The sequence below is a fragment of the Leptinotarsa decemlineata genome, unplaced genomic scaffold, assembly GCF_025532065.1.
Source record: "Leptinotarsa decemlineata unplaced genomic scaffold, Ldec_3_MD MMD2_tig00026340_RagTag_RagTag, whole genome shotgun sequence".
In the NCBI taxonomy this organism is placed as follows: domain Eukaryota; kingdom Metazoa; phylum Arthropoda; class Insecta; order Coleoptera; family Chrysomelidae; genus Leptinotarsa; species Leptinotarsa decemlineata.
In genome coordinates, this window is record NW_027412694.1 from 16,110,659 (window position 1) to 16,127,493 (window position 16,835).

A 16,835-nucleotide genomic window follows, 5' to 3' on the forward strand; every position below is an offset into this window, starting at 1 on the left:
TCCTATGCGACTGTATTTCAAGAAGAAATTAACGCTATCGAATTGTTTGCGGAGAGATTGGAAGAATCCAACCCCATACGAAAGTCAATAAAAATATTCTCGGATAGTCAAGCGGCATTGGAAGCTCTTGGCTCCCACCGAGCAACGTCTCAATTGATAGCAAATTGAAAGTCGTGAACAGATTGTCTCTGGTTTGGATTCCAGGCCATACTGGCCTGGAAGGCAATGAGGCTGCTGACTCCATTGCAGAGTAGAGTACTGCAAACAGCCTAATCGGACCAGAACCTGTCATTGGCATTGCTTTAGGCTTTGCCAAACAATGATTAAACACCTGGAAGGCAAGAAGATTAATGGACTTCTGGCAGAACCTTCAAGGCGTTTATTCACCTTTCAAAACTTGATACCAAAAGGTTGTTGGACTATAGTAGGAATCAACTACAATGTCTAACAGGTCTTTCCACAGGTCACTGTCATTTTAATCATCATATAGAGAGACCCGGACTGTCGGAAGTCAATGTGTGTCGTTTCTGTTTGGGAAATGATGGAACAGCAGAGCGCATACTTTGTGCCTGCCTCGCTGAGGAACGAATCAGGTTTTTAAAACCATAATGAACCTTTGCGGGTTGCAGCAGAATACACCCACTTACTTTCGACCTAACTTATCCTCACCTAACTATGTACATTGATTTCTCTTGTTTCTTCCTAATTTTGAATTTTTGGTATCTTCAGCTTATTACTTTATGACATCGTTAAGCGATTTTTAGAAAATTTGTCTTTACAAATTCAAATTGAACCAAAGCGCTGCCGAAACAGCCAGAAATATCAACTAGGTATTTGGCAATAGTGTAAATGAACACACTGTTCGTCTTTGATTCACGAAATTTCGTTCCAAGGATATAAGCTTTGAAGATGAGCCCTGAAATGGTCAACATACAGGTCGAAGATTTGAGGACCCTGGTGGAGACTGACCGATCTGGGCATCAGCTGCTATGAGGGTTTTGTTGGTTCAAAACGTTTTGGAAAGATCCGAAATTTTGAAAAGTGTCCCACGATGTGGACGATCGACAGAAATTGTCACGTTTGTTTGAAGGTGACTGACAATGTTTCATGATGAATTTCACTAGTTCGGACTTCCATTGTCGAATATATAAAATGATTTGAAATCCCTGAAACAACTTAAAAAGGAGAACTAAAAATGAATAGCTGAAATAATAATTATATTAAGCAAAAATAACCTGATATGAAAGAATAGTAAAATGGAATACAAGTAACACTAGAACTATTGAACAAAAAAAAAAATAAAGTTTAAAAAATTATAAAGAAATAAAATGAGAATAAAAATAAAAAATTAAGAGATTCCAAGCCACGATAGTTCACGACGTTTCGATTGTAAGTATATAAAATCATCTTCGGGTGATGACTGGACTGATTCCTCCGAGAGATGACTATTTATGGGTCGTTCGAGTACTTTCATTTATCCCCGCTTCCATTTTTTTCGCTTCACTGGTTCAGTGGGAGATGAATGTTTGGCGGGAGTTGGCCATTTTTCACTTGATGATGGGTGCTTGGCTGAATACGTTGTTGGACAACAATGCGGCTTCCTTGAATTTTCTCCTAAAATAATGTTCCTATCTATGTATGATCTCAGCTTGGGACCAACCGATGTTGTCTTGATGGATCCAAATATGATCTGCTATTCCTGATTTGCTGGTTTCCCCTCGCTGTGTGTTTCTTATGCTCGGCAATGCGAACATTCAATGACCTCTTATTTTCACCAATATAGGGTTTTTCCGCACTCACAGGGTATCTGGTAAATGCAATTCTTGGAATCGTAGTCCGCGTTTGGTGGCCTGGTTTTCGTGAGGCTGCTACTGATATTGCTACAGGATCTGAAGCAGGTTCTGATGTTGTACTTGGACCCAATCCGTCTTATCCTTTCCGATAATCCTCTGATGTAGGGATATACAAGTACTGGTTGTGGCGGCTTCTCTTCCTTGTGAAGTTCATGCTGTCTTCCAGCTGAAGCCTGTTCTACGATCACTTTGGAGTAACCATTTTGTTGAAGGTCATTTTTGATGATGCCCAGTTCCTTTTCGAGACCTTCCTTTGTATTACATATCCCAAAAGTACGGTCCAGTAGAGACTTGATGATTCCTCTCTTAGTCGATTGATGGTGGTTGGATTTCTGGTTCAGATACTGTCCTGTGTGAGTGGGTTTTCGATATGCAGATGTTTCCCATTCTGTGTCGGTCTACTTCACCAATTCGTTTGAGAAAGGCAATTCGTTATGGATTTCCTTCTCCATTGTGTTGATGTGCTTCAGGAAAGTGTCTAGTTCTGCATTCCCATGGTTCTATATTATGAAAGTGGCGTCTATGTATCTCAACCAGACTCGGGGCTTCTTCTGGGCTTCTTAAATGGCCAAAGTTTTAAACCACACCATATATAAATTGGCTATAACAGGTGGAAATGGCGATCCCATTGGCAGTCCCTCATCTTGCGTAGAGAGTCATGTGTGATGAGAAGTGGATTCTCTACGACAACAGGACAGTGGTTGAACACCGATGAGCCACTCAGGCGCTTTCCAAAGGCGAAAGCCCTTCAAAAACACACCATGGTTATTGTATGGTGTTCAGCGGCAGGTGTGATTCACTATGACTTTCTGCAACCGGACCAAACTATCACATTAGAGTCCAATCGTAGGGAAATCGACGAAATGTACCGAAAATTGCATCAGCAGTAGCCGGCACTAGTCATCAGTAAAATTTGAATCTTTCTCCATCACAACGCTTGTCCGCACGTTTCACAAATAACCGTCCAAAAATTGAAAAGGAGATATGCGTAGAAGTTCTGTCTCACTCATCATACTCCCCAGACCTTCCGCCAAACAACTACCATATTTCTTTGATGACTTTTCTACCGGTAGAACCTTCGCCAATCAGAACCAGAAAAACGGCCCTCGTCGACTTTATTGAATTCCGAGCATTCAATTTTTGTGCTGACGGGATTGATGTTATTCTGTTATATTAGCAAAAATTCACAGGCTGAAATGGCGCCCATTTCACATGAATTGTGTGTGTATTCACTGACATAACACTGTCTGAAGTAGACTCATAAAAACGGATGAACATTTTGAAACAACCATTTGATTTCAATGGAACTATGGCACGATCTACTTTACTGTAGGGTTTATAAGAGACTGTGAATAGTGAAAGTATTAGTGACCTATTTCTCAATCTTTCATACCCGTATCAGCTTCATATCAACACCTTGTGGTTGGAGTTTTGATTTTTTGACTGTCAATATGACTGTTATTCAGATGAGTGATGTGATATCAGCCGTATCCCACCATTTTTGTCAATTCACTTGACTATAGCTGTTTTTCATTAGTTAGTTTAACCATGAAACATTGCCAGCCACCTTCATAATTGTTTTCATAATTGATGGTACAACATTGAATAGATAAGAACGATCATTTGTCCAAATTAAAATTATTGATCGCTACGATAAAAAACAAAATTTTGGAAATAATTCCAATTCTTCATTGATGAAAGTAATTTCTATTATTTTTTCTCATGTCACCCGCAAAATTGAGCACTTCAAATTGATATAACGTTTTCACAAAGCTCCCAAAAAACTTAATTCATAGTCGTCCGACGTAATAAAGTCGTAAATTACAGATAAAAGTTATTTCAGTTCGAAAATTTCCACTATCCCCCAAGCTGCAACTGCTGGATGAATTTCATGCAAGCGAATTACAAAAGGAGCGAATAAAGACCTCAACAAAAAATTGATGAATGTTTTTCCGACAAGGAAAACACCGACTAGGATCGAAAGTTTCACCAGATGATACTTCAACATTAGAATAGGGATTACACGGCAGTATCCTTTTTCCGGGACTCGCTGCTCATACATAAAAGAACAGCGATGATGGACCGCCAGATAAAGTTTGAAGGAAAGATCATAAATCCAAATGATTTCTATTCGAAAAATGTTGTGATACGTATCATGATAAAATATGCCGATCTGAGAAATATGATTCAGAAAAACGGCATGAGTCTATATAAAAAAATAATGGTCAGTATCAAAAATTGTATCTATAAATATTATAAAACTGAGTCACCTCGACACGGCTGTCAGTTTTAACTCAAAAATATTTGATCGGATTTTCATACGGCTTTCACTATTAGAAGGGGCGATTCAAAAGATAGGGTTATGTGTGATCTCTATATTAGTTTCATATAATTCGAGGTATAACAAAAAACTGAAGAAAATCAGTGAGAGCTTGTGACTATGATTTTACAATGACTAACTGTAAACCTATTCCAATATATAAAATGATGAATTTAAATATTTTGGAATTCCATCATTAAATATTATATAATATACATATATACATACATATATGCATACTTTTTTGTGCTTTAAAAACACAAGACGATGAAGTTGATGTTGCTCAGAAGGTCAAGCCATATCATAGTCTACTTTCTACCTGTAAATAATAGAGCTGCAACAACTGATCAGGATTCAGAATTTCTTTTTTATTCCTGAATTTAAAGGCAACTGTGTGGTGTTTGGAAACAAGATCCTTAAAGTGAGATTTCCAATTGAGATGGTAATCAACATTTAATCCCAGAAATTCCGTTCTTGTGACATTAGTGGTGATCGTAGGAAAACCAAATGAGATATATTCACAGGTTCTTTGCGGGATATGAAATCTAAGGCATTTTGTTTTATCAATATTCAGAAAAAGACGATTTGCCGAAAACCAATTATTAAGTGCGGATAAAGTTTCCTCACAGTTTTCCGTTATAGAACTTTTTCGGGTATTGGAAATTATAAGTGAGGTGTCATCTGTTTACATTGTGAAGGATGCTGGCACAGAGAGCTCATCAATGTCGTTGATGTAAATTATGAATAGAAAAGGGCCAAGTACTGACCCTTGTGGGACACCCAAGTCGTTTTTTTAGTACCCAGATGACTCCTTTTTAATTGAGACATACTGCCATCTGTCACAAAGATATGACCGTATCCAATCCAGTGTTAGAGTTTATCCAAAAGAATTCTGTGATTTACACAGTCAAATGCCCTACTGAGATCACAAAAAATCCCAAGAGGGCATTCGCCTGCCTCAATGTAATCCAGTAGTTTGCGAGAGTAGGAATATAGTGTTGTGATTGTTGATTTCTTATGTGGAAATCCATGTTGGTTTTCTAATATTAACTTATTTTTATCAATATATGATAAAAGTAGGTGTGCGTAAGTGTACTCGAAGACTTTGGAGAAACTACAGGGAATTGTTACCGGACGATAATTCTCAAGGAGTTGATGACAAATTTTGTATGAATAGGCGTAATTTTCCCAATCTTCAACAGATCTGGGAAGGATCTGAGAAGGATAGATTAACAAGGAATGTCAGGGACTTCAATAAAACTGGGTAAACTTTTCTTCACCAAATACATTGGCACTTCGTCGGACCCTGATGAGGTTTTGTTTTTCAGTTTGACTCGCAACAAATCGAATATTTCATTCTCTTCATAGTTTTCAATGAATAATAAGGCACATGGAGAATCAATGTTTTTCAAAAATGTATCATTATCCGTATGGTTAAATCCATAATCCTGAATAAGACATTTGGGAACTTCAATGAAATATTTGTTGAAAAAATCGGCTATTAGTGCTGGATCTTCATAATGCTTATCATTATATAAAATTGAAAGATCAGATTTCCTATTAATTTCTTTGTTTGATACTTCGGATATGGTTTGCCATATATACTTCGTTGACTTAGACTCAATAATCCTTTTTTGACCGATGAGACTAATTCCTCATGTATTTTCTTTTTCATACTATATAGCTCAGAAAGTTCAGGATTGGTCTTTTTTAGTATGAAAAGATCTTTCAAGTGTTGACGAGAAATGCGAATTTCAGAGGAGACACATGTTTTGTTATTGGTATTATTGTAATGATGTTTCTTTGGAAGATGTTTTTCAAAGTAGTAGGAAAAACTATTCCAAAATATTCTGAACGCGTTATTCATATCGGGCTCTTTATAAACATTTTCATACTTTTCATTTTGAATATCTTCAATACATTCTCGAATATTTCGATTCTTGAATCTTGTTCTATACACGCGTGAAGGAAAACTGCATTTGAACAAAGTTCCAAAATCATAGAGCAGTAAGATATGATCTGATATTCCAGTATCAACAACACAACACTCCATATTCCCCAAAATGTGTGAAAATCTGATCAATCGTTGTAGCGTTATCAATTGTAATTCTGGTGGGCCAATCAACTTCATGTTGGAGATTAAAACAATTTAGATGATAAGATATCTTCATAAAATCTCTGGTGGGTTCACCTTAACAGTTCGCATTGGAATCGTCGCATAAAAATATATTAATACCTTCCGATAACATTGAGGTTCCCCGAAGGAGTTCTATAACAACTGTGCGGCCAATATGTATGTTACAGGAAACCCCGCAAATTTCAATGTCTTGTTCAATACAATATTGTTTCAAATCAATTTGAGTTACGTTAATGTTGCTTTTTACATATATGGCAACTCCTCAAATTTTTTTGTTTTCACGACAGTAACTACTCTTCAAGACAAAGTTATTAAGATAAAACGAGATTTTTGACTCCTCTGAAAACCCAGTTTCGGTTAGACATATAAAACTAACATCAAAGTTCAATAAATTATTGAATAGAGTATCAAGTTTTGTATTCGTCACTTCTCTTATATTAAGGACTATAAGATCTTGATGGAAAGTTACATTGCGTCCATTTTCTTCATCTTGGGGTATAAAAAACAGCTTACATATGATCCGTGAGGCCACCATTTTGGATTCATGGCCTTTTTGAAGAAAGAGTATGTTGATGGATATTTGGAGCAGATTACTTCATAAGTTACCTCTGGGAAGGTATCCTTCAGTAGATTTGAAAGAGATATTTATGTTGTATCAGTATGCAGCCTCGTAACATGTAAGTCAACAAATTTTGAGACAGCTTTTACAAATTCATTCATGAAATGTCTTTTCTTCTGAGATACGAAGTAACGTAACAATATCCTAGTGCATGATTTACTAAGCTTAAAATTCAACAAGAGTGACATGTGAGTATTCAATTTTCATTCTACATAGAACATAATTTCATACTGAACCGCCTAACATCACATCCACTTATGTTCGATTTCTTCGTCGCCGAAAATCATTTTTCCAATGCCGACTCAACATACTCACTTCAATCCTTTGAGTCTTTTGCCTTCATGTCTTCCGGGATGAATTCGGGGCGCAAGATTAGTTTGGGAGCTATACCCAATTTTGCCTGAGCGACTTAAAATTCAATAAAAATGTCTCCTCTCGTGAAGTCCTGTCAAGTTTATAAATCTTCGACGTAGAATCCCAGATGTGGGTAAATAAAATGTTTTATGCATGATGATGAATACTTTTCTTACTTCTTTCAATCCTTATGCATTATAATCCTGACTGTCAGAAACATGTTGTATTTACGTTGTTCAATTCTTTTATCTGTTATGAAGGGATACAGGTAATGATAAAAGATGTATTACAAATCACTTTTCCACAGAAATCTGAATTATAAATGACACATTTGAATGAAGAACGTAGCGACTAACTTTTTTTTTAAGAAAAAGCACAAGCAACGCTCTTAGAGCGTTGCTTGTGCGAAAGTAGTGAATCATATTGGATTTGAATCGCTGGAGATTGAATTTATTTGGAAAAACGTTCTCAGAAAGTTTATTCCACATTACTGCGGTTCTCCGAATGAAAGGGTTCTTGAACAGTGAAGTTTGAAGTGTATACTGAGTTGAACACCAAAACGGTGAGCAGCCACAGCCAGTTGCGTATTTCTGATATGTACCACTCATGGTGGAATCAAATATGCCAAGTCATTGAACACTTTCCGTGAAAGTATCTATAGATGAGAAACAAATCTCCAACTTCTTTTCGATATTCCAGACTATCAAGGTTGCAACTGATGTTAACGTCTCCAATCAGGCAGATGACTCTTTTCTGGATTGAATCCAGCAGTTTCAGGGTATTTCAATAGTTCGGACTTCCATTGTCTACTATATAAAATGATTTGAAATCCCTGAAACAACTAAAAAAGAAGAATTGAAAATCAATAGCTGAAAATAACAATTATATTAACCAAAATAAACCTGAAATGAAATAATAGTGAAATGAAATACAAGTAAAGATAGAACAATTGAATGAATAAAAATGAAGAAATGAAAAAAGAAAAAAAAAATAAAAAGTGGAGTGGAGTCACGTTAGTATCTACAATCGTCTTCGGGTGACGACTTGACTGATTCCTCAGAGAGATGACTATTTATAGGTCGTTCGAGTACTTTCACTTATCCCCGCTTTCCATTTTCCGCTTCACTGGTTCCGTGTGAGATGACCGTTTTGGCAGGAGTTGCCCATTTTTCGCTTGATGATGGGTTTCCATATGTTGCGTATTTCTACGCTGGCTTGGCTGAATACGTTGTTGGATAACATGTATGCGGCTTCCTTGAATTTTCTCCTAAACCAATGTTCCTCTCTGTGCAAGATCTCAGCTTGGGACCACTCGATGTTGTATTGATGGGTCCAAACATGGTCTGCTATTCCTGATTTGCTGGTTTCCCCTCGCTGTGTGTGTTTCTTGTGCTCGACTATGCGAACATTCAATTGCCTCTTAGTTTCACCAATATAGTATTTTCCACACTCACAGGGTATCCGGTAAATACAATTCTTGGAAGCGCAGTCCGCGTTTGGTGGCTTGGTTTTCGTGAGGCTGCTACGGATAGTGTTACCATATCTGAAGCAGGTTCTGGTGTTGTACTTGGAACCAATTCTTCTTATCCTCTTTGATAATCCTCTGATGTAGGAAAGTGCAAGAACTGGTTGTGACGGCTTCTCTTCCTGTCTTCTAGCCGCAGTCTTTTCTACCATCGCTTTGGAGTAGTCATTCCGTTGAAGATCATTTTTGACGAGACCTTCCTTCGTATTGCAAAGCCCAAAAGCACGGTCTAATAGAATCTTGATGATTCCTCTTTTAGTCGATTGATGGTGGTTGGATTCGTGGTTCAGATACTGTCCCGTATGAGTGGGTTTTCGGTATACAGATGTTTTCCACTTAGTGTCGGTCCTCTTCACCAAAACGTCTAAGAATGGCAATTCGTTGTGAATTTCCTTCTCCATTGTGAAATTGATGGAAGGTCTCACGCTGTTGATGTGTTTCAGGAAGGCGTCTAGTTCAGTATTCCCATGGTTCCATATTATGAAGGTGTTGTCAACATATCTCAACCAGACTCGAGGTTTCTTGTAGGCTTCTTCAATGGCCAGAGTTTCAAACCACTCCATATATATGTTGGCTATGACTGGTGAAAGTGGCGATCCCATTGGCAGTCCCTCATCTTGTGTAAATAATTCGTCCTTCAGTTGGAAATAATAGTTTCGTACACAGCATACTAGTAATTCCATGATTACTTCTATAGGTAGATTCGTTCTCTCTTTCAGGTTCCCGTCTTCGGATAGCTCTCTCTGTATGATTTGGAGTGCTTCTTCGACCGGAACGTTGGTGTAAAAGCTTTCCACGTCGGAACTAATTAGTTGATCTTCCTGTGTGACCTCAATTGACCCTAGTAGTTTGACAAAATGCCTTGAATCCTTCACAAAAGACAATATCTTTCCTTGTAATGGTTGTATCAAGGGAAGTGAAAATCTAAACAAGTTTTGAGTACCCGAAATCTCTGGAGCTGATGATCGGTCTAAGCGGAACGTCCTTCTTGTGGATTTTGGGTAGTCCATACAAGTGAGGGGGCTTACTGTGGTGCGGTGTTAGCGATGATCTTTCCTTGTGCGAAAAATAGACTTGGTGTTTTCTCAAAATCTGATACAACTTCGATTGATGCAGTAGGTTCCCGTACAATCTTTGTGTATCGTCCCTTCTGAAGAACCTCTTCGATCTTCTGTTCGTAGAGGACGGTATCCATTATCACAGAAGCGTTTCCTTCACCCGCAGGTAGGATATTGATGGTGTTGTCTCTATGTAGGCCGTTCAGAGCTCTACGTTCTTCATTGCTGATGTTAGATGTTGGAACTGGTTCTCGATCCAGCTGTTATCTAATTTTCCATCTGAACTTTTCTGCCTCCGTCTGGGGAACTGGTGGATTCCGCTGCAGTTATTATCTTTAAAGTGCGCAAATATGTTGGCGTGATGGCGACAACATATGTGCCCAACATAGACTTTGGCTAGAAGACAGCAGGAGCCTCGCAAGGAAGAGAAGCCGTCACAACCAGTGCTTGCACTTCCCTACATCAGAGGATTATCTGAGAGGATAAGAAGAACTGTTTGTGCGGAAAATCCTATATTGGTGAAACTAAGAGGCCATTGAATGGTCGCATTGCCGAGCACAAGAAACACACACAGCGAGGGGAAACCAGCAAATCATCAATAGCAGACCATGTTTTGATCCATTAACACAAAATCGAGTGGTCCCAAGCTGAGATCTTGCACAGAGAGGAACATTGCTTTAGGAAAAAAATCAAGGAAGCCGCATACATGTTGTCCAACAACGTATTCAGCCAAGCCAGCGTAGAAATACGCAACATATGAAAACCCATCATCAAGCGAAAAATGGGCAACTCCCGCCAAAACGGTCATCTCCCACGGAACCAGTGAAGCGGAAAAAGGAAAGCAGGGATAAGTGAAAGTACTCGAACGACCTATAAATAGTCATCTCTCGCAGGAATCAGTCCAGTCATCACCCGAAGACAATCGAAACGTCGTGAACTAACGTGACTTAGAATCTCTCCACTTGTTATTTTTATTTTCTTTTTTTATTTCTTCATTTTTATTTATTCATTTGTTCAATTTTTACTTGTATTTTATTTCACTATTATTTCATTTCAGGTCTATTTTGGTTAATATAAATTTTATTTTCAGCTATTCATTTTCAATTCTCCTTTTTTAGTTGTTTCAGGGATTTCAAATCATTTTATACAATAGACAATGGAAGTCCAAACTAGTGAAAGTCATCATGAAACATTGTCAATCACCTTCAAACAAAAGTTTCAGGGTATGTTTGGGGCCGGAGCTCCATACAAGAGAACAATACCCCAAAGAAAGTCCTATCTGAGTTTCATAAAACATCAAAAATTGATGAGGTATGTATGTATGTGATAGTAGTAGTAAGATTTATTTTTTTTTTGACAAATTCACAATTTGTATAAGAAAAGACATGCTTATCCCAGATCATAAAATGAAATGAAATGAAAAAAATCATAATACAAAAATGTACAGGAAATATAAAATTACAAAGAAAAGGATGTACAAATAACAACTCCACATATACAACGTTGATACATCAACTACAGCTCATGCACAAAAGCAATAACTGTTAGAGTATTCATCGTAAAATTCAGCTAGTAAGTAAAAGCACTTTTCTAATGAAATATTCTCCAGATGTTTTTCGAATTTAACTGTGTAAACTGAATTGTGTTTTATGTCACAAAGAAGTTTATTAAGTAGAAGTATATCTCTAATTTTCATGAAAGTATTCTTGTTATTGAAAATGTACAAACATGATTCCAAAATAGGAAGACATGGAAGAGTGAGAACATCTAATTCTTTGAAAATTGGTCCGCACAGTTTTCTGGTTCAGAACAGTTATCCAAGCTTTTGAGACAGTAGCTTCCGCAATTCCAGCGACATGATTATACCAAGACATATTGGTGTCCATTTTAACCCCCAACAAACGTACTGAAGCAGAAAGCGAAATTGTCTGACCTGACATTATTATATCCGATTTTGTGTGCTGTCGTCAGCAAAGCAATATATTCGATTCTTCGTTTTTTCCAATAAATCGTTGATATACATTAAAAAAAGAGTTGGAGTATTCGACAGATATCCATCGACAGTCACTTGCAGGCAACGGTTCTTCAGGAAGCTGAAGACCCACATTCGAAAGTTATTTGAAAAGCTATAGCATCGAAGTTTGGCCAGCAAACCCCCATGCCACACACGATCAAAGGCTTTAAAAATGTCGAGTGTAACAGCTCTTGACTCTTCATCATCATAGGCGAACAGGAGCATGTGTATCGACTGATATTTTCTATAGTTTTTTCAACTTGATTTTTTTCAACTTGATGATATTGCATGCTATTACAATTCCTGATAAAATATTATTCAGATCGGTGATATGACAATTCGGTGATATGAATATTATCTTCTTTTGGACTCATGAATAGATTTTTGTTCAATTACATGAAACATACATTTCAATGAGCATATAAGAAACAGAAATGTTTGTTAAACCTCATCTGGAAGGGGTAGACAGTTCCTCATGCTCACTCAATCCAGATATAAGCTCCACAATCTCCATAGTCTGACAAATTTTCCACAAAAAACGTAAAACGTGAAATGAAACTTTCAATACCATTTCATGCGTTTTGACAACATTGACCACAGTTCTTCATGAAGTTACTATTTTCCTTCGCCTTTGAAACTAAATTACAGGATTAACACCTGAAACCCCCTTTTTTGAAACTTGAGTTGCAAACAAAAAATCATTACTGCTACTGCTACTGATTTTTTGCAATAAAAAAAGTTGTTGATAATTTGAAACAATGTATTTTGATAAAAAGACGGAAGGCAAATGTCTTACGGAAAACATCGGATGTCTAGCATAGAGAATGACACTGTTACATGTAAGTGAAATTTAACTTCTTTCATTGGGTATATTGTGTAGGAATCCTGTGAATGATATCTGAATAAATTTCATTACGAATGTTTGGAATACAAACGGAATAGAGAAAAATTTTTTTCGTATAATTCATCGTGCATATGATAGTATTTGTTTCGAAAGTGATTTTCTTTCGTGTAATTCAATGTTCATTTCAGTTTGTGTCTGGAAATTACTTTTCCGCATGAACTACTCATATTTGTGAAGAATTGATTTTTTGAAATTGATGGCTTCCTTCTTTTTTTGAAAGATTCCCACATTTTCCGTATCAAGTTGAAGAAGTAGAAGGCCAAGAACTTATTTAGACAAAAATTAATCTCTTCTAAAAGTATACCTTTTCAATTTACATAAATCATGTTTGGTATGTGTTCACGACTGAATTATAGTTATCACTGGAAAACTCTTATATTTTCCTCAATAACAGATCGCACGTACTTTGGCGCAACCAGTTAGAGTGGAAACACTTTTGTCCCACTTGAATCCTTTATCTTGCTCTCCAAATATTGACATTCCACTTACATCAACTCTGGTTTCCAGCTCGAACTCTCGATAAAGAACAAAGAACATTCAGAATTCCCATCAACGTAAAAAATAGGGACCATTTCTGAAGTATCCACGTGAAACGGAGTGTTCGACTGTTCAGTTGGTGAGAAAAAGTTACCTATAGAGTGATTTCGAGTTGATCGGTGTGATAATGGGGTTTATTTATTTCGAACAGAATCTAAACATCTAGACATTGATCTGAGCAGTGAGTACTGAAAATATTTCCAGTCAAGTTTTTTATTCAACGCCTTCAACTCTACAAATTTCTTGGATAATTCCTATCACTACATGGTATAAAATAAAGTCGCTTCCCGCTGTCTGTCCCTATGTATGTTTGAATTTTTCAAACTACGCAATGGATTTTGACGCGGATTTTCAATTTGTTCTGTTTAAAATCTGTTTTTTCCGTTAACCAGCTGTCGCACCCCTACGAACGACAACCCTCAGAAGTCGAAACTTGTGCAAGCCAAGGATTAACGAGGTATTACCTTTTAACGTGTGATTCCTAACACGGGTTGGACGATAGCAAGTGAAGATCCATCGTTTAGACTAGGGCTTGAACCACCGACCAACACGGCAGTCAATTCGAGTGAGTGAACAAAGCACCCACGCCGAACCGCTTGGCTACCGACCGACAATAGATAGAATGATTCAAGAGGAAGGTTTATATGTATTTAAATAGATTTGGGAAGCTAAATACACTTATTGAATGAATGAATCTTAGAGGTTTTTGTATGAAAGTATATAATTATGAAGTTATTGCAAATCGCTTTCGACATTCATCATCAGTGCTCACCTGGAAGTAAGTGATCTAATTGAAAAGAAAGTTTTGTGAGAATTGATGTTTGCAAAATAAATTTTTAAGGTCATGAAATTTGGAAAACAGTTTATGATTACTTACTTGCCAGGCAGCAGGAAGTATCAAAATGAGTATATGGCACATTTGTAATATTTGACTTATACAAAACAAAATAGACCAAGAAAATACATTTTTGGATTGAAGCCATGTGGTTCAGTCAAAGTAGAATTTGAAAGAAGGGCAACTTGAGACAGGATGTGTCAAGTGTCATATTAAAATGATGGTATCAACTTGAAGAGTGACCTATTATGGATTTGAAATATTATATTGGCTTCTCCACAACATAATTATGCATTGTCAGCTAGACGTGCTATGAATACCTTGAGTTGCCGTCGTGAGTGTCACTCACAAGTTGTCAGCTCGACATTTTCTACTGTTTGCTCCCTCTATAAGATTAGGTCTTTTCAATTCAGCTAATTCTATATGTATTGTTTTTATCTTGTAACTTATTGTAATTGTATCGTATTGTGATTTGACTTATATACCTGTTCTATAGTTGGGGGAAACCTAGAAAACAGTGTATAAATAAATGAATAAATAACCCCCCAACGAAGCAGAAAGCAGGATTGTCTGTTCTAACATTATTATATCTGTTTCGGAGTCATTTATCTTCTTGGAAAAAACCGATGTCTTGGTAATTGTGGCATTGAATTGAACCTGGTTACTTTCACCTCAATTTGAAATCATTTCTAGATCCTCATCAAGATATGCAACCTCTTGCTGCCGATGAAAATCTGTATCTGCAGTCGTTGTCCTGGAATCCGGATGAAATAACGAGTCGACTGTGCTTTCGTCATCAAAGCAATATATTGGATTTGTTTTCCCAATAAGTCGCTGATATACAATAAAAAGAGGGTTGGAGACAATATGGATTCCTGGGAAGCACCAGCGTTGATGGTGAAAGTATCCGAAATATTACCATCCACGGTCACTTGTGGGGAGCCTCACACAAAAATGATCCGATAATCCATAGCATCGAAGTTTGGTCAGCAAACTCTCATGCCACACACGTTCGAAAGCCTTAGAAATATCAAGCGCAACAGCTGTTGACTCTCCATGTTTTTCCGTTGGATTATTCAAAATACGGATGACATACGATAGGAGGTCGCCTGTTGATCTTTGTTTTCGAAAGCCAAATTGATGATCGCTCAAGATGTTGAAGACCCCCAAACATTCAAATATATGGTGGTTTACGGCCTTCTCCATGATTTTTGATATGGCTGATAGCAAAGCGACTTTTCTATATTGGTTTGGAAGATTTTTCTTGTCCATTTTGGTGATAGGCTGAACGCTAGAAATCTTCCAACAGGAAGGAAAAATCTCTTATTTGCAAGACAAGTTGAAAAGTCTGCAAGATACTGGTGCGAGTTTATTGGCGCACTTATCAAGTACGATAATGGGTCAATGGTGCAAAGTAATTGAAAACCATGTGAAACTAAACGAAATTTTTAGGAACATGATTTTTTTCAATTCAATAACTGTTTCTACAGACAACACGAAGGCATGGCAATTGTAAGCAAGAGAGAAAACAATGGATTCCCATATTTCCAGTTTGCATATGGAATTGAAAATAAAGAGAATGTTCTTGATTTATATCTCACGAGTAAATCAAACGTATATGAATAGTATTCAAATGTAGAAACATTTAATCGTCATCAGTTCTTATCTCTGTTAGAATTTCAATCGTATAAAGAAATTCTCCGTGACACTTTTGAATCCAGATCTGTCCTCTGGTTGAATTGCATACTGATGTTTTATTTGAGAAATTTGCCAATTCCATAAGTTAGGGATAAAACGGATAAAACGAAAGCCAGTACAGAATGTACGAGGTGGCCCGGCTCTTTCGAAAATCTATTGTGCCGCATGAACCCGTTTCGAACTCTACTCTCGTCACGTCAAAACCGAGTGCAAATTCGATTTAGCGATGCTGAACATTTGAATTGCTCTCAATTGTTACGGAGTCGCGTTTGTTGCTGAAAGTCTTGACGTCGTGTCGCTTGACTCAAAGAGAGAACGTTTCCACAACATTCTCCAGAAAATTTTCAGATTATGCAGGACCGGTTTTGGGTAACAGTTTCACTCGATTTCTGATGAAGGACTCATAAAGGTAAATATGGAACACTTGACGACAAAAAATGCAACATCAACACTGCTCTCATGAACTCAAATGATTTTATTGATACACATTACGAAAATCAAGTCGGCTGTATTGAGAAATGAACTTTAGTTTATTTTCTGATGATGCCAACATCGTTAGTGAACATGAGGTACTGGTGTGTGAGAGCAGTGTTATGTAAAACTCATCACCAAGAATTCTTGCTGAGAGCAGATATCTTTAATCCTTCGAATATCCAAAGAGCGTCCTGAAAGAATGGTATTTTTGAAAGCCAATATCAGGCGATCAGTATTTTATTTATATTGAGTTAACGATAATTCTTCATATGTACTAGTGATTAACGAGGCAGAACTCGTATTCACAACCCATTTGAACATTTTCATTCAAAAGTGATTTGACTACATATATCATAAGGAAAAAATGAATCCATAGTTTGTATAAATGTTTCAAACTAGTATTCTACGAAATTCAAATATTTTCGAGAAGAAATTCTAGTTATAACAAAACATTTCCTAATCACTTCAGTGAAACATTTGGGCACTACCGTAATTCACAACTTCCTC